Here is a 26873-nt window from a genome sequence, read left to right as displayed (position 1 = left end):
ATGGACGCATTCCTGGAAAGCCACAAACTACCAAAACCGGAACAGGAAGAAATAGAAAACCTGAACAGGCCGATAACCAGGGAGGAAATTGAAGCAGTCATCAAAAACCTCCCAAGACACAAGAGTCCAGGGCCAGATGGCCTCCCAGGGGAATTTTATCAAACGTTTCAAGAAGAAACCATACTTATCTTTGTGATTTTAATTTGCATTTCCCTGTTGACTAATGATGTTGGACATCTTTTCACATGCTTACCATCTGTATATCTTCTTTGATGAAGTGTGCTATGGGTGTATTTTTAACTGTTTAATATGAGTGAAGTTTATCTACCCACCCATACTTTGACCGTAAGGGGACTTGTTTGCCAAAGTTCTTGTCCCTGATGTTCACAAAAGGAAACCAACTTACCCACCATACTGCAGCCCCACTGGGCTTCTTATCAGCATTTCAATCATGCCAAACTTTTCATATTTGACCAGAAAACACAGTAGCTCTGTGACCATGTGGCTCACCCTTCTTAACTTTGAATCTCTACTTAAAGGTAACTTCTTCAGGAAAGTTTCCCCTGAATTCTTTAGTTGGTTTTCTCTGTCAGTCTCCCTTGCAGCTCTGGTTTCTTTCTTCTTTATCTTCATCTACAGTTTTACTTGTTTGCTTGTCACAGTCTTCACTTACATTTTGTGTAAACTGCATTAGGCCAGGGATCTTGTATCTTTTCTCACTTGAAGTCCTGGTATCTGGGCTAAATGCCAAGTGTGTAATAAATCCTGATTTGGTGAATGAATGGGAACATTTCTGTGACATTTTTTTAATTATTCATAGAGATGCAGAGGGAGAGAGAGAGGCAGAGACACAGGCAGAGGGAGAATCAGGCTCCATGCAGAGAGCCTGACGTGGGACTCGATCCAGGGTCTCCAGATCATGCCCTGGGCTGCAGGCGGCACTAAACCGCTGCACCACCGGGGCTGCCCATTTCTGTGACATTTTATCCAGGTTTCAAATTATCACAGACTCCCCACCCCTTGAATGTATTTTCTATCATCTCCTTTTTAAATTTATCTATTATCATCATTATCACCATCCTTAGGAATAAGCTAAGACATGCATCATAATTTACCATGTGAGGTGCTCAATAGTATGAAGCTCCATTTTAGACTGAGTTGGCATTCAGCCACTAAGCATATTAAGTGTATATTTAGCATAGAAAAAATTTTATTTATTGTATTTTTATACGTTATCTGATGCACAATCCAATTTCATAAAGTAAAAATGTTTATATATTATTAAGGCAAATAGGAACATGCACTAAAGTAGCGTTATGGGCTAAATTGTATTCTCCCTCTCAATTTATATGTTGAAGTCCTAACTCCAAGGACTTCAGAATGTGACTGTATTTGGAGATAAGTTCTTTAGAGAGATATTTAAGGATATATGAGGTCATTAGGGTGGGCCCTAATCTTTTTTTTTTTAATTTTTATTTATTTATGATAGTCACACAGAGAGAGAGAGAGAGAGGCAGAGACACAGGCAGAGGGAGAAGCAGGTTCCATGCACCGGGAGCCCGACGTGGGAGTCGATCCTGGGTCTCCAGGATCACGCCCCGGGCCAAAGCCAGGCGCCAAACCGCTGCGCCACCCGGGGATCCCGGTGGGCCCTAATCTAATATGACTGCTGTCCTTATAAGAAGAGAAAATTGGGACACAGATACAAACAGAGGAAAGACCATGTAAAGACCTGGGCATGACTATTTACAAACCAATCAGAGAGGTTCAGAAGAAACCCCAACCCTGCCAACACCTTGTACTTGGACTTCTTGCCTCCAGAACTGTGAGAAAATAAATTTCTGTTATTTCAGCCCTAGCAAATTAATACGAGCACTAACAGCAACAATACGTGATGGTAGAATTATAGGAATTTACTGTTTGATTCTCTGCATTTTCTAATTTCTATAAAATGATCTACAAATTTTGTCACTAAAATTACTTTAATACTACCCTGCCTTAAGTTGATAGATTTGGAGCTGGTTTGAGATAAAACTAATGACAAAATAATAAATGAAGAAAGAACAAGTTGGCTAATTATTCTCCTTCTTAACATTGAAGAATCTAAAAATAAAAATACAATTCACAGATGAAGTTGAACTTTTAAAGTCTTGGTCAAAGAAAAATATACTGAATGGTTGATCCTCTGAACAAATTGTGATCCAGGCAAGAAGGCCTGTGTCTTACCTGGAAGTGAATCTTCAGTGTGCTCCATGGCACAGTGCTCCAGGGACTATACATGTGGCTTCCAAGCCCTTAGTTTGACACTCACAGAACAGATAAACCACATACGTTCCTTAGCAACTACTTGGAAACAAATTCCAAACCAGGGCTGCCCCATGCCCAGAGGAATGATGCTCTGGATGTTAATCAGGTATTAGAGTTTGTGGCCTGACACAACCAACCCCTCACATCATTAACAGAATCAATTTGCTCATACATCTTCTTTCACTCCCTTGAATAAGCGTAATAGACCCAGAGTAGCCAAAGATGATTAGATAAAACCCATTGGACCTGAAAACTTTAATAGGCTGGGCCAATCCTCACAAGGAAGATGACTGAGACCCCAAAATGCTTAGAGTAGTGTGTATATACATATATGCATACAGAATATTTATAGCAGTCTACCTCAGTCTGAAGTTAGAGATAAAGAATCCTCAGAGAGGTACCAAGACTAAAATTTCTCATGCTATGGACAGCACTTTGGATTCCCTTGATAGGCCTTGTCTAATATCTCAGAGGGAAATACATTTGAGGGATGTTCCAAAATTAATTGCTTATCTTACAACGTTGGGCTAGAAGTTAAAATCCTATCAGCACTACATCTGGAAAATATAAAGGGATTGATTAACAGTTGGAAAAAATGGTACTATAAATGTAGAGTAACTCAATCTCACCAGTGAATATTGTTTAGTAATTACTCTTTTGATAAATTATTTCCTCTTTTCAGCATGCACAAATACAGGTATTTGTTTTATAGCACTTTGGAACTGATAAAGTAGGGAACTGATTTAAGGTCTAGATGTAAAGTATTAAATATACTAATATATAATATATATCTACTCTATATATTTTAATTCTCTAGTTTTACCAAATGCCTGTGCACTAAGAATTTTTAAGAAAGAAAATTGGATAGAATAGTAGTCCTTGTCCTTAGGAGAGTTCATTCTGAGGGAAGAATCAGTCACATGAGACACTGAGTTGAACAAGGGGTCTCAAGGCTGTGATCAAAGAATATTATTCTACTCTCCCCACTACCTGTTCTGACTTGCTCTATAAAACAAATTCTTCTTTGGCTCTTGGAAGAAATCTAGGACATCTCTCATGACTTCTCTGGTAAATCTCAAATAATAAAGTCCTGTGGTCACTTTTAGAGAAATAAAGGCAAGTTTTGGTATTTATACCTTGTGAAAACTGAAATTTCTTTTAAAGTCAAAGATTCCTCTTCCTCCAGCATGAGCTTTTGAGAGAGTCAGTTTGTCCCTCTCCAGTTCACTGTCCCTCGTGTCCCACTCACTCAAATGCCTCAGGCTCCTATAAGTCTAGAGACTAAGGTGAAGATGGGGCCTGGGATGCGCTTAGAGGCAGGAATGGATTTAGCTAGCACTTAGTTAATTTAACTTAGGTTTCCTCAGGCCAGGGCAGATGTTTGGTTGACGGGCTCTTCTGTGGGTTGTTAGGAGACCATCCCTGGAAATTGCAAAGGAACTTCTTCTGATATAGATGATAAATTTTCTTCTGAGTAGCTGCTTATATCACCTCACTTAAATCCCCCAAATCGGATGTTCCATCTCTCAGTTGGAGTAACCACCCTTCTAGGGCAGTCCTTTTGGGCAGAGTTTGAAATAGCTCTAAGCTGGAGTTCTTAGTCATGAACCACAAGAAACACTGAGCTGTGAAGGAAAATGTAGCTGGCTCCCAGTGCTTGATTGAGCTCTCTTTGCTCTATTGCTCTAATTAACCACAGCTTCTTGCCTTTAGATCTTTCAGGAGTGTTTCACTCTGTTCCACAAACTACAGGTGTATAGATCAAATGCTGAGTTCATCAAAGCCTGATCACGAAGCTTGAGCAAAGGGAAGAAGGCCTTTATGCCATTTTTATGATGTAGGGCAGCACACTAATAACCATCTCCAAAGAAATCTCTTTTTTTTACTAAATTCCTTTTAACTAATTAATTAATTAATGAGAGACACAAAGAGAGATGCAGAGACATAGGCAGAGGGAGAAGCAGGCTGCCTGTGGGAGCCTGATGCAGGACTTGATCCCATGACCCCAGCATCATGGCCTGAGCCAAAGGCACTCAAACATTGAGCCACCCCGGTGCTCCTTTTTAATAAATTCTATTCTCACTTATATGGCTGGGATATTGACAGGAGGTAAAACTTATCTCTAACCAACTCCTTTGCATAGGCATACAGCACCTCATTTTGGATCTCAGGGTTGGTTGCTTTTTTGGCTCTAGGCAACATGTAAATCTAGGGTCTCTAGTGCAAGTTTTTATTTAGGAATAAGGAACAAGTTAAGTGATACCAATACAAGGAAGCAAAGAGGTGAATCTAGAATGGGAAACATTTGTTGGTACTGACTCGTCTTTTAGAACAAGACAATGATGAGGAAAAGGTGGGGGGGGGACAACTATACATGCAAGAGACACAACAATCAAATGTAATATGTGGACCTTGTAGATAATGCCAAAGAATTATTTATTAGGTATGATCTGGTAGTGTGGTTAAGAACATCTTTTTTTTTAAGAGCTATACAATAAAGTATGCAAGGGTGATAGGACACAATGCCTCATATTTACTTTGAAATACTTTAGCAAAGAAAAAGATAAAAAGGATGGTTAAGCTAATATGGAAAATCTTGATTGTTGAATCTGGGTGATGCGTAAATGTGATTCATTATTCTTTCTAATTCAATGTTTACAACATGTTTTTTAAATTTATTTTTTAAATTCCAGTATAACATAGTGTTATATTAATTTCAGGTGTACAATATCATGATTTTACAATTCTATATATTACTTAGTGTTCATCATGATACATGTATTCTTAATCCCCTCCACTGATTTCACCTATCTCTTCCTCTCCACCTCCTCTCTGGTAACCACCAGTTCTCTATATTTGAATCTGTTATTCTATTTATCCCATTTATTCCTTGTTTTGTTTCTTAAATTCCACATGTGAATGAAATCATATGGTATTTACCTTTCTCAGACTGACTATTTCACTTAGCATTATATCCTCTAGATCCATGCATGTTACAGATGGCAAGATTTCATTCTTTTTTCTGCATCTTTTTGAAATGATTATGTGTTTTTTATTCTTTCTCTTGGTAATGTGATGTATCATGTTGATTGATTTGTGAATATCAAATCATCCTTGCATACCAGGAATAAATCTCACTTGATGTGGTGAATGATTTTTTTAATATATTGTTGGATTTGGTTTGCTAGTATCTAATTGAAGATTTTTGCATCAGAGATATTGGCCTGTAGTTCTCTCTCTCTCTCTCTCGGTATATTTTTCTGGTTTTGGTATCAGAGTAATACTGGCCTCATAGAATGAGTTTAGAAGCTTTCCTTCCTTTTCTACTTTTAGAATAGTTTGAGAAGAATAGGTATTGACTCTTCTTTAAATGTTTGGTGGGGGGATCCCTGGGTGGCGCAGCGGTTTGGTGCCTGCCTTTGGCCCAGGGCGCGATCCTGGAGACCCGGGATCCAATCCCATGTCGGGCTCCCAGTGCATGGAACCTGCTTCTCCCTCTGCCTGTCTCTGCACCTCTCTCTCTCTCTGTGACTATCATAAATAAATAAAAATTAAAAAAAAATGTTTGGTAGAATTTTACTATGAAGCCATCTGGTCCTAGACTTTTGTTTATTGTGAGTTTTTTTTTTATTACTAATTCAATTTATTTGCTGGTAATCAATCTGTTCAAAATTTCTGTTTCTGATTTGTTTTTTGTAGATTACGTTTCTAGGAATTTTCCATTTCTTCTAGGTTGTCCAATTTATTGGTATGCAATTTTTCATAATATTATTTTATAAACATTTCTATTTTTGTGATCTTGGTTGTTATATCACCTCTAGCATTTCTGATTTTGTTTTTTTCAGTCCTTTCTCTCTCTCTCTCTCTCTCTCTTTCAATGAGTCTGGCTAAAATTGTATTGGTTTTGCAAAGTACCACTTCCTGGTTTCATTGATCTATTTTTCCTTAGTTTCTATTTCATTTATTTCTGATCTTTTTTTTTTTTTTAATGATAGTCACACAGAGAGAGAGAGGCAGAGATACAGGCAGAGGAAGAAGCAGGCTCCATGCACCGGAAGCCCGATGTGGGATTCGATCCCGAGTCTCCAGGATCGCGCCCTGGGCCAAAGGCAGGCACCAAACCGCTGCGCCACCCAGGGATCCCTATTTCTGATCTTTATTATTCTCTTCCTTCAACTGGTTTTGGGTTTTGTTTTGTTTTGTTTTTGTTTTTCTTTTTCTAGATCCTTTATATCTAGGGTTGGGTTTTTTATTTGAAAGTTTTCTTGCTCCTTGAAGTAAGCCTGTATTGCTATAAACTTCACTCCTAGAACAGCTTTTGCTACCTCCCAAAGATTTTGGGCTATTCTGTTTTCATTTTCATCTGGCTCTCTGTATTCTTTGAATTCCTTTTTTTATTTCTTGGTAGACCCATTCATTATTTAGTAGCATGTTATTTAACCTCCACATACTTGTGTTCTTCCAGGTTTTTTCTTGGGGTTGATTTGTAGTTTGATGGTATTGTAGTCAGAAAAGATGGATGGTATGACTTTGATCTTTTTGAATTTGTTGAGACTTGTTTTATGTCCTAACATGTGATCTATTCTGGAGAACATTCCATGTACACTTGAATATATTATGAATTCTGCTGTTTAGGATGGAATATTCTCAATATAACTGTTAGATCCATCTGGTCCAATGTCTCATTCAAAGCCACTGTTTCATTGCTGTTTTTTTTTTCTCCTTAGAGAGATGTTTTATTTACTTTTTATTTTTTTTACACTTTATTATATTTTTATTATTGGAGTTCAATTTGCCAACATATAACACCCAGTGCTCATCCTGCCAAATGCCCCCCTCAGTGCCGTCACCAAGTCACCCCAACCCCTGCCCACCTCCCTTTCCAATACCCCTTGTTCGTTTCCCTATGTTAGGAGTCTCGCATGTTCTGTCATCCTCACTGATATTTTCACTCATTTTCTCTCCTTTCCCCTTTATTCTCTTTCACAATTTTCTATATTCCCCAAATGAATGAGACCATATAATGTTTGTCCTTCTCTGATTGACTTATTTCACTCAGCATAATACCCTCCAATTCTATCCACATCGAAGCAAATGGTAGGTATTTGTCATTTCTAATGGCTGAGTATATTCCATTGTATAAATAGACCACATCTTCTTTATCCATCCATCTTTCTATGGACACTGAGGCTCCTTCCACAGTTTGGCTATTGTGGACATTGCTGCTAGAAACATTGGGGTGCAGGTGTTCCGGCATTTCACTGCATCTGAATCTTTGGGGTAAATCCCCAACAGTGCAATTGCTGGGTCATAGGGCAGGTCTATTTTTAACTCTTTGAGGAGCCTCCACACAGTTTTCCAGAGTGGCTGCACCAGTTCACATTCCCACCAACAGTGCAAGAGGGTTCCCCTTTCTCCACATCCTCTCCAACATTTGTTGTTTCCTGTCTTGTTAATTTTCCCCATTCTCACTGGTGTGAGGTGGGATCTCGTTGTGGTTTTGATTTGTATTTCCCTGATGGCAAGTGATGCGGAGCATTTTCTCATGTGCATGTTGGCCATGTCTATGTCTTCCTCTATGAGATTTCTGTTCATGTCTTTTGCCCATTTCATGATTGGATTGTTTGTTTCTTTGCTGTTGAGCTTAATAAGTTCTTTATAGATCTTGTATACTAGCCCTTTATCTGATATGTCATTTGCAAGTATCTTCTCCCATTCTGTAGGTTGTTTTTTTGTTTTGTTGACTGTTTCTTTCACTGTGCAAAAGCTTCTTATCTTGAAGAAGTCCCAAATTCATTTTTGCTTGTGTTTTCCTTGCATTCATGGATGTATCTTGCAAGAAGTTGCTGTGGTCAAGTTCAAAAAGGGTGTTGCCTGGGTTCTCCTCTAGGATTTGATGGATTCTAGTCTCACATTTAGATCTTTCATCCATTTTGAATTTATCTTTGTGTATGGTGTAAGAGAATGGTCTAGTTTCATTCTTCTGCATGTGGATGTCCAATTTTCCCAGCGCCATTTATTGAAGAGACTGTCTTTTTTCCGGTGGATAGTCTTTTCTGCTTTGTCGAATATTAGTTGAACATACAGTTGAGGGCCATTTCTGGATTCTCTATTCTGTGCCACTGACCTCTGTGTCTGTTTTTGTGCCAGTCCCACACTGTCTTGATGACCACAGCTTTGTAGTACAACCTGAAATCTGGCATTGTTGTGCCCCCAGTTATGGTTTTCTTTTTTAATATTCCCCTGGCTATTCAGGGTCTTTTCTGAATCCACACAACTCTTAAGATGATTTGTTGTAACTCTCTGAAGAAAGTCCATGGTATTTTGAGAGGGATTGCATTAAACATGTAAATTGCCCTGGGTAACATTGACATTTTCACAATATTAATTCTGCCAATCCATGAGCATGGAATATTTTCCATCTCTTTGTGTCTTCCTCAATTTCTTTCAGAAGAGTTCTATAGTTTTTAGGGTATAGATCCTTTACCTCTTTGGTTAGGTTTATTCCTAGGTACCTTATGCTTTTGGGTGCAATTGTTTTTTTTTTTTAATAATAAATTTATTTTTTATTGGTGTTCAATTTGCCAACATACAGAATAACACCCAGTGCTCATCCCGCCAAGTGCCCCCTCAGTGCCTGTCACCCATTCATCCCCAACCACCACCCTCCTCCCCTTCCACCACCCCTAGTTCGTTTATTTTGAGTACAATTGTAAATGGGATTGACTCCTTAATTTCTCGTTCTTCTTTCTCATTGTTAGTGTATAGAAATGCCACTGACTTCTGGGCACTGATTTTGTATCTTGCCACGCTGCCAAATTGCTGTATGAGTTCTAGCAATCTTGGGGTGGAGGCTTTTGGGTTTTCTACGTAGAGTATCATGTCATCAGCGAAGAGGGAGAGTTTGACGACTTCTTTGCCAATTTGAATGCCTTTAATGTCTTTTTGTTGTCTGATTGCTGAGGCTAGGACTTCCAGTGCTCTGTTGAATAGCAGTGGTGAGAGTGGACATCCCTGTCTTGTTCCTGATCTTAGGGGAAAGGCTCCCAGTGCTTCCCCATTGAGAATGATATTTGCTGTGGGCTTTTCGTAGATGGCTTTTAAGATGCTGAGGAATGTTCCCTCTATCCCTACATTCTGAAGAGTTTTGATCAGGAATGGATGCTGTATTTTGTCAAATGCTTTCTCTGCATCTAATGAGAGGATCATATCGTTCTTGGTTTTTCTCTTGCTGATATGATGAATCACATTGATTGTTTTACGAGTGTTGAACCAGCCTTGTGTCCCGGGGATAAATCCTACTTGGTCATGGTGAATAATTTTCTTAATGTACTGTTGGATCCTATTGGCTAGTATCTTGTTGAGAATTTTTGCATCCATGTTCAGGGATATTGGTCTGTAATTCTCCTTTTTGGTGGGGTCTTTGTCTGGTTTTGGAATTAGGGTGATGCTGGCCTCATAGAACGAATTTGGAAGTACTCCATCTCTTTCTATCTTTCCAAACAGCTTTAGGAGAATAGGTATGGTTTCTTCTTTAAATGTTTGATAGAATTCCCCAGGGAAGCCATCTGGCCCTGGACTTTTGTGTCTTGGGAGGTTTTTTGTTTGTTTGTTTGTTTGTTTGTTTTTTGTTTTTTTTTTTTTTTTTTTTTCTTGGGAGGTTTTTGATGACTGCTTCAATATCCTTGCTGGTTATTGGCCTGTTCATGTTTTCTATTTCTTCTTGTTCCAGTTTTGGTAGTTGGTGGTTTTCCAGAAATGCATCCATTTCTTCTAGATTGTCTAATTTTTGGCATATAGCTGCTCATAAATGTTTTTAAAATCGTTTGTATTTCCTTGGTATTGGTGGTGATCTCTCCTTTTTCATTCATTATTTTATTAATTTGAGTCTTTTCTCTCTTCTTTTTAATAAGGCTGGTTAGGGATTTATCTATCTTATTAATTTTTTCAAAGAACTAACTCCTGGTTTTGTTGATCTTTTCCACAGTTCTTCTGGTCTCTATTTCATTGAGTTCTGCTCAAATTTTTATTAACTCTCTTCTTCTGCTGGATGTAGGTTTTTTGCTGTTCTTTCTTCAGCTACTTTGAGTGCAAGGTTAGCTTTTGCATTTGAGTTCTTTCCAGTTTTTTTTTAATTTATTTTTTATTGGTGTTCAATTTACTAACATACAGAATAACCCCCAGTGCCTGTCACCCATTCACTCCCACCTCCCGCCCTCCTCCCCTTCTACCACCCCTAGTTCATTTCCCAGAGTTAGCGGTCTTTACGTTCTGTCTCCCTTTCTGATATTTCCCACACATTTCTTCTCCCTTCCCTTATATTCCCTTTCACTATTATTTATATTCCCCAAATGAATGAGAACATATAATGTTTGTCCTTCTCCGACTGACTTACTTCACTCAGCATAATCCAGATTTTTGATGGATGCTTGTACTGCGATGGATTTCCCCCTCAGGACTGCTTTTGCTGTATCCCAAAGATTTTGAATGGTTATATCTTTATTCTCGTTAGTTTTCATGAATCTTTTTAATTCTTCTCTAATTTCCTGGTTGACCCTTTCATCTTTTAGCAGGATGGTCTTTAACCTCCATGTATTTGAATTTCTTCCAAATTTCTTCTTGTGATTGAGTTCTAGTTTCAAAGCATTATGGTGTGAAAATATGCAGGGGACAATCCCAATCTTTTGCTATCAAAAGACCTGAGAAACCTGATTTGTGACCCAGTATGTGGTCCATTCTGGAGAAAGTTCCATGTGTACTTGAGAAGAATGTGTATTCAATTGGGTTTGGATGTAAAGTTCTATAAAATCTGTGAAATCCATCTGGTCCATTGTATCTTTTAAAGCTGGGGTTTCTCTGGAGATGTTGTGCTTAGAATATCTGTCAATTACAGAAAGTGCTGTGTTTAAGTCTCCCAGTATAAGTGTATTACTATCTAAGTATGTGTTTACTTTGGTTGTTAATTGATTAATATATTTGGCAGCTCCCACATTAGGGGAATGAATATTCATGATTGCTCAGTCCTCTTGTTGGATAGATCTTTTAAGTATGATATAGTGTCCCTCTTCATCTCTTACTACAGTCTTTGGGATAAACTTTAATTTATCTGATATGAGAAAGCTACCTCTGCTTTATTTTGAGGACCATTTGAATGGTAAATGGTTCTCCAACCTTTTATTTTCAGGCTGTAGGTGTCCTTATGTCTAAAATGAGTCTCTTGTAGACAGCAAATAGATGGGTCTTGCTTCTTTATCCAGAAACCCTGCATCTTTTGATGGGATCATTAAGCCCATTCATGCTGAGTTACTACTGAAAGATATGAATTTAGTGTCATCATAATACTTATTCAGTCCCTGTTTTGTAGATTGTTTCCTTGGACTTCCTCTTTGTTTTACAGGATCCCCCTTAATACTTCTTGCAGAGCTGGTTTGGTGGTCACATATTCTTTCAGTTTCTGCCTATCTTGGAAGCTGTTTGTCTCTCCTTCTGTTCTGAATGAGAGCCTTGCTGGATAAAGTATTCTTGGCTGTATGTTCTTCTCATCTAGGACTCTGAATATATCCTGCCAGTCCTTTCTGGCCTGCCAGGTCTCTGTGGAGAGGTCTGCTGTTAACCTAATACTTCTCCCCATAAAGGTTAGGGATTTCTTGTCTCTTGCTGCTTTAAGGATCTTCTCTTTATCTTTGGAATTTGCAAGTTTCACTATTAAATGTCGAGGTGTTGAATGTTTTTTATTGATTTTAGGGGGGGATCTCTCTATCTCCTGGATCTGAATGCCTGCATGCCTCCCCAAGTTAGGGAAGTTCTCAGCTATGATTTGTTCAAATATGCTTTCTGGCCCTCTGGCCCTCTTGGCACTTTCTGAAACCCCAATTAAACATAGATTTTTCCTTCTGAGGCTATAATTTATTTTCCTTAACTTTTCCTCATGGTCTCTTGTTTTTCTCTTTTTTCCTCAGCTTCCTTCCTTGCCATCAACTTGTCTTCTATGTCACTCACTCATTCTTCTACCTCATTATCCCTCATCGTTAGGATCTCCAGTTGGATTGTATCCCATTTAATTGATTTTTTATAACTTTATTTTTTTAATTTTTTATTTATTCATGATAGACATAGAGAGAGAGAGAGGCAGAGACACAGGCAGAGGGGGAAGCAGGCTCCATGCCAGGAGCCCGATGCGGGACTCAATCCCGGGACTCCATGATCGCACCCTGGGCCAAAGGCAGGCGCTAAACCGCTGAGCCACCCAGGGATCCCCCATTTAATTGATTTTTAATTTCGGCCTGATTAGATCTAAACTCTGCAGTCATGAAGTCTCTTTAATCCTTTATGCTTTTTTTCCAGAGCCACTAGCAGCTTTGTAATTGTGCTTCTGAAGTGATTTTCTGACATTGAATTGTAATCCAAAATCTGTAACTCTGTGGATGAGAGTACTGCTTCTGATTCTCTCTTTGTGGTGGATTCTTCCTTCCAGTCATTTTGCTCAGTGCAGAGTGGCTAAAAACAAGTTGTAGGGATCCCTGGGTGGCGCAGCTGTTTGGCGCCTGCCTTTGGCCCAGGGCGCGATCCTGGAGACCCAGGATCGAATCCCACGTCGGGCTCCCGGTGCATGGAGCCTGCTTCTCCCTCTGCCTGTGTCTCTGCCTCTCTCTCTCTCTCTCTCTCTCTCTCTCTGTGACTATCATAAAAAAATAAAAAAAAAAATAAAAAATAAAAACAAGTTGTACTGGAAAAAGAGAGGAAAAAAGGGGGCGAACAAACAGAAAACAAAAAACAAGGAGGGGTATCCTCTGATTTTTTTTTTTTCCTCTGATTTTATATACTGTAAGTCCCTCAACTTTCCCTGGAGCTTTCCAGCGCTGCCTAGTCAAGAACTTGGTCTCCCCCTGTCCTTCCAGCTCGTCTTCGGGGGTAGAGGCCTGCTGTGCTGGTTCTCAGGTGTGTGCACCTGGGGGAGTTGCCCCACCCCCTGCCAGGTGCATGGTTCAGTGCGAGCTGTTTCTCTTGTGAGGCCCCTGCTCCCTGGGGGTCCCAGTCAGTCCCAGGCACAAGGTGACACCAGGAGGAACAACAACAGTGGCGGCGGCCAGTTCTCCAGTCCTGGAGTCAGCTCCCACAGTAAGTACCACAGTCTCCCAGTCCACAGGGGCCTGGATGCTCCGGGGAGGGAGGGCGCTGGTCTGCACAGCTCCGGGGCGCCCAGCCACAGGAGTGTCCTCACTGACCTGTGTCCTCCCAGCCTCCGCCTGTCCCCAGGGGAGCACCCAATCTTGGGCTGTGCCCCCCAGCACCCTGGGGCATTCGCCACTAGAATCACGCTCCTGGGGCCGCGCAGCCCCCTCCATGCAGAGCCACCACCTGAGCCACTGCCTGAGCTGCTCCCAGGGCCCCGCCGGGCACGGGCTGCAGACATTTAGGGAGCTTGGCTCGTGGTGTGTGGCACGCTCTCCCCCAGGGCGCAGGTCCTGTATTAGTGCCCCCGGGAACCTGGGGGCTCCACTGCCCCTCCTGGGATCCTGCCCGAGCTCCCTGCCAGCGCCTTTCTGTCCGGGAGGATTAGTAAAGCTCCTGCTTCTTCCCAGACCCGGCTTTCCTGCCCTGGGGACACTCACCGCAGGGCCTTAGCCCCACTGGATGCTTTTTTATTTGTTTTTTTTTTTTTCCCATCTTCCTACTTTGATAGAAGCACGAACTCTTCTCACTGAAGCATTCCAGCTGTTCTCTCTTTAAATCTCAGATCGAATTCATAGGTTTTCAGAATGATTTGAAAGTTTTCTAGGTACCTTGGTGGGGACAGGTGACTTGGAGATCCTACTCTTCCGCCATCTTGCCCCGCCTCCTCCACTGTTTCATTGTTGACTTTATATTTGAATTATCTATCCACTGATGTAAGTGGGGTGTTAACATCCCATACTGTTATTTTATTACTCTTGATTAGTTCCTTTATGTTTGTTAATAGGTGTTTTATGTCCTTGGGTGCTCTCATGATGGGTGCATAAATGTTTACATTTGTTCCACCTTCTTGTTAGACTATTTCCTTAATGATTATAAAGATTTTTAAAAAATCTTTTTTTTTAAAGATTTTATTTATTTATTCATGAGAGACACATAGAGAGAGAGGGAGGCAGAGACACAGGCAGAGGGAGAAGCAGGCTCCACGCAGGGAGCCTGACGTGGGACTCGATCCTGAGTCTCCAGGATCACACCCTGGGCTGAAGGCCGCGCTAAACTGCTGAGCCACCTGGGCTGCCCTAGAGTGTCCTTCTTTGTCTCTTGTTTCAGTCTTTATTTTAAAGTCTATTTTGTGTGATATATTTATTGCTACGTGAGCTTTCTTTTCACTTGCATTTGCATGTTTTTCTATTCCTTCACTTTTAATTTGCATGTCTTTAAATCTGAAATGAATTACTTATAGTCAGCATATAGACGGGTCTTGCTTTTTTATCCATTTTGTCATTCTGTTTTTTGATTGGAGCATATAGTCAGTCTATTTACATTCAAAGTAATTACTGATATGTATGTAGTTATTGCCATTTTGTTACTTGTTTAACGGCTGACTTTCTTAATGATATGCTCAGATTCCTTTCTCTTTTTTTCATATCTATTACTGGTTTCTTATATGTGATTACCATTAAGTTTTTTTATGTATAACATCTTACAAATATAGCAGTTTGTATTAAGTTCATGGTGGCTTAAATTTCACCCATTCTAAAAGCACTAAATTTTTACTTCTCTCCCTCTCCCTCCTGCCCATTTTAGGTTCATAGTGTCATACATTATGTCCTTTTATTTTGTGAATTGACTGATTTTTATACATATATTTAATCTTAGTGCTTTTGTGCTTCTTACTTTTCTTACTCCTGCTTATGATCATTCCTTTCCACTCAAATAATCCACTTTAACATTTCTCATAAGGCTGGTGTAGTGGTAATGAATTCTTTTAACTTCTTTGGGTCTTTTTTTTGTCTAGGAATGTTTCTTTTTAATATTTTATTTATGTATTCAAGAGAGACAGAGAGAGAGAGAGAGAGAGAGATAGAGAAGCAGATACACAGGCAAAGGGAAAAGCAGACTCCACACAGGGAGCCCGCTGTGGGACTCAATCCCAGGACCCCAGGATCACACCCTGAGCCAAAGGCAAATGCTCAACCTCTGAGCCACCCAGGTGTCCCAGTCTAGGAAAGTCTTTATCTCTTCTTCTATTCTGAATGATAGCCTAGCTGGATAGAGTATTCTTGGTTGCAAGTATTTTCCTTGCAGCACACTGAATATATCATGCCATCCTTTTCTGGCCTGCCTAGTTTATACTAAAAAATCAACTGATAGCCTTGTGGGGTTTCCCTTGTATGTAACTCTTCCTCTTGCTTAGAAAATTCTCTAAAACTCTTTTGTCATTTTAATTATTATGTGTCTTGAGTTGATTTTGTGGGAGATTCTGTGCCTCTTAGATCTAGGTATCTGTTCCTCCCCCAGATTAGGGAAGTTTTTGTCTATTATTTCTTCAAATACATTTCCTGAACTCTCTCTTCTTCTGGATCCCTAGAATGTGAATGTTATTATGCTTGATAGTGTCACTGAGTTCCCCTAATCTATTCTCATTTTTCATTATTTTTTCTTTTCCCTCTTCAGCTTGATTGATTTCCATTACTCTATCCTCCAGGTCACTGATCCATTCTTATTTCCTCTAGTCTACTATTTATTCCATCTAGTGTATTTTTCATTTCAGTAATTGAGTTCATCATCTCTGATTCATTCTTTTGTATGTTTTGTATTTGTTGAAGGCCTCATGGAGATCCTCCACTCTTCTCAAGCCCAGTGAGTATCTTTATGCCCATTACTTTAAATTCTCAATCAGACATATTGCTTATCTCCATTTCTTTTATCATCTTGATATAATTTTTGCCCTGTTCTTTCATTGGAACATATTCCTCTGCCTCCTCATTTTATCTAATTCTCTTTGTCTGTTTCTGTTAGGAAAGTCATCTATATCTCCTGTTCTTGAAAGTAGTGGTCTTATGAAAAAGAGATCATGCAGTGCCTTGCAGTGCAATATCCCCTGTTCATCAGAACCCAGTGCTTCAAGTGTATCTCCTATATGTGTTGAGGGTGCCTTATTGTGGCCGAACCACATTTGTCTTTAGTCCAGTTGTCTGCAATGGTTTTCTTTGCCTGTTGTTGGCAGGAATTTGTTCCTATGTTGTTGTTAATAGTCCATCTAGGGCCACCTGGGGATTGAGTTGGGGCAGAGGAGGTGTTTGCCAGAGCTATAGTCACACCAAAATGCAGATTGTTCTCACTGTGTTGTCCCCTGACAACAAACCAAATGTTGTGGGGATTTGTCCTCTCAGGATAGGTCCCCTGTGCCTGAGATGTCTAGTGTGCAATCTGCTCCTTTTTCTTCTCCATGCTTGTGGTATCCCTCCCACCTGTGGACAGTCTCATTGGTCAATTTGGTTCTCCACTGCATCTTTGTCCTTACCACATTTGATGTGGATTCTTCTTTATGATTAACTGTGGAGAGTCCGTTCTGCCAATATTCAGGTAGTTTTCTGGGCTATTTACACTGATGTGGCTGTTATCCAGGTATATTCATAAAATGAGTTGAACTTAGAATCCATCTACTCTGCAATTTTCCCCAGAAGTACTCTAAAATGTTTTATAACTTTTTTCAATTTTTTTTTCCTACGGTACTCTACTCAGGTGGATGTTTTCCTCCTCATAATGCTCCAGGGAGCCTGACTCTAAATTTTGTGGCTCTGTGCCATCAAGCTTCTGAGTTCTCTGGGTCAAGGTGGACAGGAGAAAAAGAATAGTAAAATTTACATAATTCCACTGATATCCCAATAGCAAAAACTTGTTCTATGGCTTCATCATGATACAAAGTAGTCCCCAAATACACAGCTACATCCCACCTCTACTCTATATTGTGAAAATGGAAGAAAGCTTCTCAATGGATGGATCATTGTCTCTGGTGCTTGCTTTTTCCTGGGCTCCAAAAACAGAGCTTCTGATTTAGCATGTGAAACAGATCTCAACAATTGGCTTCAAGTCCCACAGGTGCTTCTGATACAAGGCACATGGATATCTTCCATTTACTCTCCCAAGCCATGCCCTGCCCTTTCCCACCCTGTGCCATGCATAGCTGACCAACATAAACTGCATCAAGGGGCTCCCTTGCTTTGTGGCTTCTGGTGGGGTGCAACCAAAGATGAGCACTCATGGAAACTGAAAGGAAGGAGGGGAGGAGTCTGAGGAGAGGAAATTTCATTTTCAACTCCCTCTGTGGAATTGCCATCCTGTGGTTTTGCTTCCCTCCTCCAAGAGCCATACTCATTTAGCTAGCTCTCTCCATGGCCCTTTCTGTATTTTGGTTCTGATAAGAGTTCCTTCCCCTTACCCCTTCCAGTTTAGGGACAGTACCAATGCCCCACGAGAATACTACTTTATACATGTGGCTTCTCTATACCTGTCCACACCCTAAGAAATAGTACTTTTACTCAATTCTTTTCAAATTCCCATCTGTTTCCACTGGGAACTTGGCTGATATGCAGGAGGCCTATGAGCAACATTGAGAAACACTAGGTTAGGGCAGGATATCCTACAGCCCCTGGGGAACATGAATGAAACATTTGAACTCTAAGATGTTTAATGCAGCTAAAATAAATGTGAGTGAGAGCTGAGAATGCTGAAGTGGGTAGGATCCACACCATGAAGGGCATTCTCCCATGCTAAGAATGTCAGACCATAGCAGTGAGGTTAATCAGGAAGCTTTGCAGAGGCTGAAGTAAGAAATGATTTTAAACTCAAAGAGGTAAATAGTAAGACCAGAGAAGATAATCAAGGTTCAATTGTTAGAACCTATCCACATTATTACTAAAGCTGAACTTAGGGACCATTAATCCACAAGCACAGAAAAACTTGCCTCTGGAGAGAAAAACAGAAGAGGTAGATAAAGGAAGATCCTGGTTTTAGGGAAAGTACAAGAAGAAGTATTCCTTTTTCCATGTATCTACATTAATTCATTTTTCAAAGTTTTACTCAAACTCTGGAGGTTCTTTTCCTCCCTCATGGGAAGAAGACTGCCTGTTTTAGGGTCATTTGTTATAGCAAACAAAATGGATTTTTTTGTACAGTCAGCTTTGCTGGGCTACATTTGTTATGTGAAATGAGAAATATCCAAAGCTAAAAAGACCAACTAAAAATTATGAGAAGTAGAATTTACTAAGCAGTGTTAATGATTTAATATTGCAGAGGTCCAATGCTATAAAGACCTCTTATAAAGTATTCCTAAAGATACCTAATAAATATGCAAAACTGGAAAAGATTCAAGGCAGAAATTTTATTTCTTTCCTTTCTCTCACTCTCTGCCTAGGAAATGATATTATTACTTTAAGGTAAAAGAACTTCGTATTGTTACACATTTGCATATTATTTTTAACCAGTTGCTTTAGACTATTTTCTGCTCTTTCCTGCTTCTTTCTGCCTTGAGTATCTTATTTTTTAAACAGAATTCAAGGAACTGATACATGAATTTTAGGTAATATTTTACAATCAATTTTGGCCCTAATCATAGAGCAGTAGGGAATATTCTGACTTCTTTCATTAACATACAGTAGGTTGTTTTGTGGTAGGGGAAGCAAAAGTCTATTTGCCTTCTTTCTTTGTGTTGTGGGTATCATGAGTTAAGTAACATTTTCTAAGTTTCTGTGACTTTAAACAATAAAAAAGTCTTGTCTCCTTCCCCTTTCTATGTTAGCACTGAACTGGGGATAGAGGTCATGTTACCAATGTCATCTTTCATTGGAATAATGCTTAGTGTATTTCAAAATATGCTATATTTCTCATTTGAAAGTATCTTCCAAATCTTTGAGTTGGCCATGGTATGTAGCCAAATGGAGGTATGCTTTTAAAATTCAGGCCATGTTCCAAGTTAAAACTTAAGATTGAATAAAAATGTTTTTTAAAAAGATTTATTTATTTACTTATGAGAGACACAGAAAAAAAGAGAGAGGCAGAGGAAGAAGCAGGCTCCTCGCAGGGAGCCCGATGTGGGACTCGATTCCGGATTCTGGGATCACACCCTGAGTTGAAGGCAGATGCTCAACTGCTGAGCCACCCAAGTGTCCCTAGAATAAAAATTCAAATCATGTACAAGGTTAGCCCACTGCTACTGGACACGTCAGTTCCTGCACTACTTACAGCCCACAGTAAATAGGCAGCTGTAGGTGATCATGCTTGGTATCACATGATCAGCTCACTACAAAAAATGGATGCCCAATGAAAGGGCCACTAATTCAAAACCTAGATGTTGATACAGCTCATCTTTACATGCCAGGCCATGTTATACGTCATGCTCTTTCTCAGGAATTTGAACTAGGAATTACTATGAAGAGAAGAGGATACATAGAAGTGGCAGCCACTGAAAGATCATAAGGTGGAATTTACTGTTATCTATATTACAAACCTATCACCTGAGATAACTTTATAGCAGCCAGAAAAGCCAAAAGAAAAACCATTCTTAAAGCAAATGGCTTTAAAATATGGTTTCTACAAACTACTCCAGCCCTCCCCACTTCCCACAAAAATCATAAAGTGAAACTAGCTTGAGTTAATTATATCACGTCATCTTGTCTGGCCAAATGCCACCCAAAAGTGCCCTACAATTCAAGGACTCCTTGTATTGTATATTCATCCTACATTTGGAGTATAGATTTTGAAATATGCATGTCAAATCACATTTACATGGAAAATAAATGAGAAATATATATAATTATATATAATTATATATTTAAATTACTATAATTATATATATGTATTAAAATTACTAAACATGGGGCAGCCCGGGTGGCTCAGCGGTTTAGCACCACCTTCAGTCCAGGGCCTGGTCCTGGAGACCCGGGATCAAGTCCCACGTCGGGCTCCCTGCATGGGGCCTGCTTCTCCCTCTGCCTGTGTCTCTGCCTCTCCCTCTGTCTCTCATGAATAAATGAATAAAATCTTTAAAAAATAATAAAATAAAATAAAATAAAATAACTAAACATGGCTTCTGGTCAACTCAGGAGAATCACTGTTATCAAAACATTCCCATCATTCCAGACAAAAGCAAAGAAATATTTGAGATTACTTAGGAAAAGCTGAAAATGCTAATAAATGTATAAACTCTTTTGCTTAAAGCCTAGATCATGGACAACTGTACAGCTCAGGTCCCTGGGATACAGACTACAAGACAGAGTTTAGGTATCTAGGTTGTTAAGAATCACTCTTGTGATCCAGAAGCATGGATGCGGGTGAGGTAAGATTGAGAGGAGGGTGAAGTCTGGCTGTGATATAGGTTCAGCAACAGCCTCAGCTGGGCCCACTGGGAAGCTCTGGAGCTAAAATGTTCTTCAATGATGTTTTGAGATTGGGCCCAGATGGTTAGGCCTATATACTCCCTCATAGATCAGTCATTGGATGTGAGTCATGCTGGGAAAGGACATGATGTTATGCGATGACTGCAGCTGGGAATCACTAAAGTTCCCAGTAGCTAACAACTGCCTCATAAGGTGACCAGCTATCCCTGAGTTTCTAGGATTGTCCTGAGTTTAGTGCTGAAAAATCCCAGGCAAACTACAATGGTTGGTCACCTTACTGTCTGCCAATACTTCAGCACCTGAAACAACAAATTTTTCATTGAACAGGTGTGTGTCCATCACAACATCTTTACCAATTCCCTAGGATTCTAGGAAACTCAAGTCAGACTCCAGTATCTGTCAAAGTTCTTAAAAGATGTTAAAGGTGGGCAGCCTGGGTGGCTCAGCGGTTTGGCCCCACTTTCAGCCCAGGTTGTGATCCTGGAGACCCAGGATTGAGTCCCACGTTGGGCTCCCTGCATGGAGCCTGCTTCTCTCTCTGCCTGTGTCTCTGCCTGTGTGTGTGTGTGTGTGTGTGTGTGTGTGTCTGTGTCTCTCATGAATAAATAAATAAGATCTTTTTTAAAAAAAGATGTTAAAGGTAACTTCTATGTTTCATTGATTGTACAAACTGGACTTGCTTAGAACCAAGGAATGACCATAATATCTTCTCTCCTATCTCACAATGAATGGTGGACACACACACAAAAAAGATAATTTGAAAAGGACTCACTGAACCAAGGAGATAACACAATGCCAAAGTCTGGTACTCTATCAAGTTATTATGCATGTAACTTTTTCCATGATGAAGTCTCCTCTACAGTATAATTCTTGTTCTCTGCTGAGCACAGCTTATCCCTCTAAAACCAGGCACCCTGACAAATAGAAAACATGCCTGAAACAGTTTATTCTATGTCAAAATCTAGAATAAACAGGCTATTTCAATGTCAAGAAAGGACAAACTTTCTAGTTAAAATTTGCCATACAGCACAGGATGGTGATATTTCAATAACTAATAACTAATGCTGTTCTTCCATAGCATTATTTAAGTTTATACGATTAATGTTGAGGTTGTAATAGTGACCAGATACAATAGGTTGATGAAAGAACACTCAAAAAAAAACCTGAAGTAACCTTTTAATTGATTTGTTAATGCAGCAAGACAACAGCCTTGGCCATGGAGGTGGGAATGCAGAACAGAGTTTGACTCCCCTTCCTATCCAAGTATCCTGATCTGACCCTTCTACTTTAGCTTTCATCCAGCCCTTCATACCTCAACCCAAAAAGACCTTGTTTTATTCAATGTATCCTTCTGGCTGATTGTCTTCAAGAGCTAGATCTGAGAAACTCAAGAAAGCAATATCTATTTACTAGTAAATAGATAAGTGGCATCTGTGGCAGAACTTAAAAGTAATGCACTTCTCAGTAAACTAGAAAATCCTGTTGCTCAAAGTAATGAACTCACAACTGTATGGTCAGCTAATCCTTGAAAAGCAAGAATTTCCAAAGGAAAAAATGAGTCTCTTCAACAAATGGTGTTTCATTCTTCTGCCACATGCAGAGAATAAAACTGGACCACTTTCTTACACCATACACAAAAATAAATTCAATATGGATGAAATACCAAATGTGAGATGGGAATCCATTAAATCCTAAAGGAGAACACAGGCAGCAACCTCTTTGACCTAAGCCACAGCAGCTTCTTGCTAGATATCTCTCCAAAGGCAAGGGAAACAAAAGTAAAAATGAACTATTGGGACTTCATCAAGATAAAAAGCTTCTAAAAAAAGGAAACAGTCAACAAAACTCAAAGGTAACGTATGGAATGGGAGAAAATAGTTGCAAATGAGATATCAGATAAAGGGCTAGTATCCAAGATCTATAAAGAATTTATCAAACTCAACATCCAAAACCAAAGCAATTCAACCAAGAAATGGGCAGAAGACATGAACTGACATTTCTCCAAAGAAGATATACACATGGCCAACAAGCACATGAGAATATGCTCCACATCACTTGCCATCAGGGAAATACAAATCAAAACCACAAGGAGATACTACCTCACACTAATCAAAATGACTAGAACTAACAAGTCAGGAAACAAATGTTAGCGAGGATGTGGAGAAAGGGGAACCCTCTCACACTGTTGGTGGGAATACAAGCTGGTACAGCTACTCTGGAGATTCCTCAAGAAGTTAAAAATAGAACTACCCTACAACCCAGCAATTGCACTATGAGGTATTTACCCCAAAGATACAAATATAATGATCTGAAGGACACCTGCACCCCGATGTTTATAACAGCAATGTCCACAATAGCCAAACTATGGAAAGGGCCAAGATGTCCCAAGATGTCCATTGACAGATGAGTGGATAAAGAAGATGTGGAATATTTCTCATATTTCTCAGCCATCAGAAAGGATGAATACTAACCATTACATTGACATGGATCTAACTAGAGGGCATTATGTTGAGTAAAATAAGTCAATCAGGGAAAGATAATTATCATATGGTTTCACTCATATGTGGAATATAAGAAACAGCACAAAGGATCATAGAGGAAGGGAGGGAAAACTGAATGGGAAGTAATTAGAGAGGGAGACAAACCATGAAAGACGTTGACGTAGAAAACAAACTGAGTGTTGCTGGAGGGGAGGTGGGTGAGGGGATAGGGTAATTGGGTGATGTGGTGAGCACTGGGCATTATATGCAACTGATGAATTATTGAACTTTATATCTGAAATGAATGATGTACTATATGTTGGCTAATTGAATTCAAATTTAAAAAAGAAACCTTTTTGACCTCAGCCATAGCAACTTCTTACTAAACACGTCACCCACAGGCAAGGGAAACAAAAGCAAAAACTAACCATTGGGATTTCATCAAGATAAAAACTTCTGGGACACCTGGGTGTCTCAGCGGTTGGGCGCCTGCCTTTGGTTCAGGTCATGATCCCGGGATCCAGAATCAAGTCCCGCATCCGGCTCCCTGCGGGGAGTCTGCTTCTCCCTCTGCCTGTGTCTCTGCCTCTCTCTCTCAGTCTGTGTCTCTCATGAATAAATAAATAAATCTTTAAAAAAAAGATAAAAACTTCTGCATAGCAAAGGAAACAATCAACAAAACTAAAAGACAGCCTACAGAATGGGAGAAGATATTTGCAAACAACATATCTAATAGTGTTAGTATCCAAAATCAACAAAGAACTTATCAAACTCAACACTCAAAAAACAAACCAGTTGGGGGCAGCCCAGGTGGCTCAGCGGTTTGGCGCTGCCTTCAGCCTAGGGCCTGATCCTGGAGACCGGGGATAGGTCCCACATCGGGGTCCCTGCAGGGAGCCTGCTTCTCCCTCTGCCTGTGTCTCTGCCTCTCTCTCTTTCCTCTCTGTGTATTCTCATGAATAAATGAATAAAATCTTAAAAAAAAAAAAAAACCAGTTAGGAAATGGGCAGAAGACACAGACACTTTTCCAAGAAAGACATCCAGATGGCTAACAGACATATGAAAAGATGCTCAATGCCACTTCTCATCAGGGACATACAAATCAAAATCATGATGAGATATCATCTCATACCTATCTGAATAGCTAAAATTAACAACATAAGTAACAACAGGTGTTGATGAGAACCTGGAGAAAGGGAAACCTTACACTGTTGGTGGGAATGCAAACTGGGGCAGCCACTCTGGAAAAAAGTATGGAGTTTCCACAGAGAGTTAAAAATAGAACTACCCTACCAACCAACAATTTCACTAAGTATTTACCCAAAGGATACAAAAATACAGATTCAAAGTGATACATGCACCCAGATGTTTATAGCAACATTTTCAACAATAGCCAAACTAAGGAGAGAGCCTAAATGTCCACTGACTGATGATTGGATAAAGAAGATGTGGTATATATGTACAATGCAATATTACTAAGTCATAAAAAAGAATGAAATCTTGCCATTTGCAATGACATGGATGGAGCTAGAGTGTATTACACTAAGTGAAATAAGTCAGAGAAAAATAAATACCCTATGATCTCACTCATATATGGAATTTAAGAAAGAAAATGGATGACATATGGGAGGGGGGGAAAAGAAAAAAAGGAGAGTGGGGAAACAAACCGTAAGAGATAACAACAGAGATCAAAGTGAGGTTTGATGGAGGGAAGTAGGTGGGGGATGGGCTAGATGAGTGATGGGTATTAAGGAAGGAGGTTGTTATACACTAGTTGTGATATGTAAGTGATGAATCACTGAATTCTACTGCAGAAACCACTATTTCATTGTATGTCAACTACCTGAAATTAAAGTATATGTTTAATTTGTCCAATTTTGTGAATTTTCCAGTTTTCTTTGTTATTGATTTCTAACTGTATCCCATTGTTTTCAAAGAAGATGTTTTGTATAATATCTATCTCTCTTAAAATCTATTGAAACTTAATTTGTGGCCTAAAATATGGTCTGTCTTGGAAAATGTCCCATGTGCATTTAAAAAGGATGTGTATGCTATTTTAGATCTAGTTGGTTTATTGTATTAAGTCCTCTATTTCCTTATCTTCTGTTTGGTATTCTATCCATTTTGTGAAAGGGGTTTTGAAGTTTCCAACTATTTTTGTAAACTGTCTATTTCTCCAATTCTGTTAGGTTTTGCTTCATATCTTTTGAAAGTCTGTCACTAGGTGCATAATCTTTATCATTGTTACATCTTCTTGCTGTATTGAAACTTCTACTTTATATAATGTTGTTCTTTGTCTCTTGTAATCTTTTATCATTTAAAGTCTATTTTGGCTGATATTAGTATAGGCACTCCTGATCTGTTTTGGTGACTATTTGCATGCAATATCTTTTTTCATCTTTTCACTTTTTAAAAGATTTATTTATTTATTTATTTGAGAGAGGGAGAGCACATGAGTTGGTGGGGGGAGAGGCAAAGGGAGAGGGAGAGAGAAAGAATCCTCAAGTAGACTCCCTGCTGAGTGCAGAGGCTGAGGCAGGGCTGATTCCAGGACCCTGAGATCATAATCAGAACTGAAATCAAGAGCTGGCTGCTTTGCCCAGTGAGCCACCCAGGTGTCTGGTATCCTTTCACTTTCAAGCTGTTTGCGTCTTTGGACTTCAAGTGAGCCTCTAGTTGAATCGTATGTTTTTATCCATTCTGCCAGTCCCTGTTTTCTGATTGCAGAGTTTAATCCATTTACGTTTAAAGTAGTCACTTAGAAGGAGGAACTTTATCTGCACTTCTGTGATCAGAAGCAGAAATTAGAACATAGATCCCCAATATTTGAAAGACAAGATCCCCTTTGCTTACCCTGGCTCATGCAAGCTGCTCCAGGAATGCACACACAGCTGCCAGCCACGGGGTTAGGGGTGGGGAATGAGCAGCTGCTACTGTGCTAAGAGTTGAAATTGAACGACATTAATCACAATTTACCTTCCAAGACTTCCGCTGGAAGTTATAAACCTTCAACAGACTCCAGAGATCCAGACAGATTCTTCCAGTGCAATTATTGTCCAGGTAGGGAGACAGATTCCTGATGCTTTCTACTCCTATATTCTCAGAATCCTTTCTCCTGGGTAAAGTTATTTTTAACTAAAATATTTTCCCTCTCTATTCAGACAGAAATAATTCTTCACTTGGCACTAAGAGAAAATAATGTAAAACTTGACAGACATGGAACAGAATCTAAGCAAATTGGGCAGCCTAAGTGTATACACACAACACCAACATATCTCACTGCAATTCTATCAACTCACAATCCACTGCTTGTTACCAATGAAGTAGGTGTTCAATTATAAAACACAGAGAAAACTCAGTGTACCTCTGATTTACAGCAGCAGGGACATCCAAACAACTCACTTGACTACAGTCAATTAACTGAGATAGTCATTCCAAGAAAAGACAATAGAGAAAATAAAAGTGGGAACAGTCCAACCACGCAATTATTTGCATTCTGCCATTTAAATTTGTTTCCTACTAAGTTCTTGATAATGGAAGCTGAACATCTTATAGAAACAAATGTTTAGGCAATATAAGTTGTTTATACATCCTTAATTAGCAAATCAGAACATATATGTGTGTGGTAGATACTTGGCATACAGAACAAATAAGACAGTTTCTTTTTTTTTTTTAGATTTTATTTATTTATTCATGAGAGACACAGACAGACAGGGAGAGAGACAGGCAGAG

The sequence above is a fragment of the Canis lupus genome, chromosome 32, assembly GCF_003254725.2.
Source record: "Canis lupus dingo isolate Sandy chromosome 32, ASM325472v2, whole genome shotgun sequence".
NCBI lineage: Eukaryota > Metazoa > Chordata > Mammalia > Carnivora > Canidae > Canis > Canis lupus.
The sequence above is the reverse complement of the archived record's forward strand: the minus strand, read 5'-3'. Positions refer to the sequence as shown.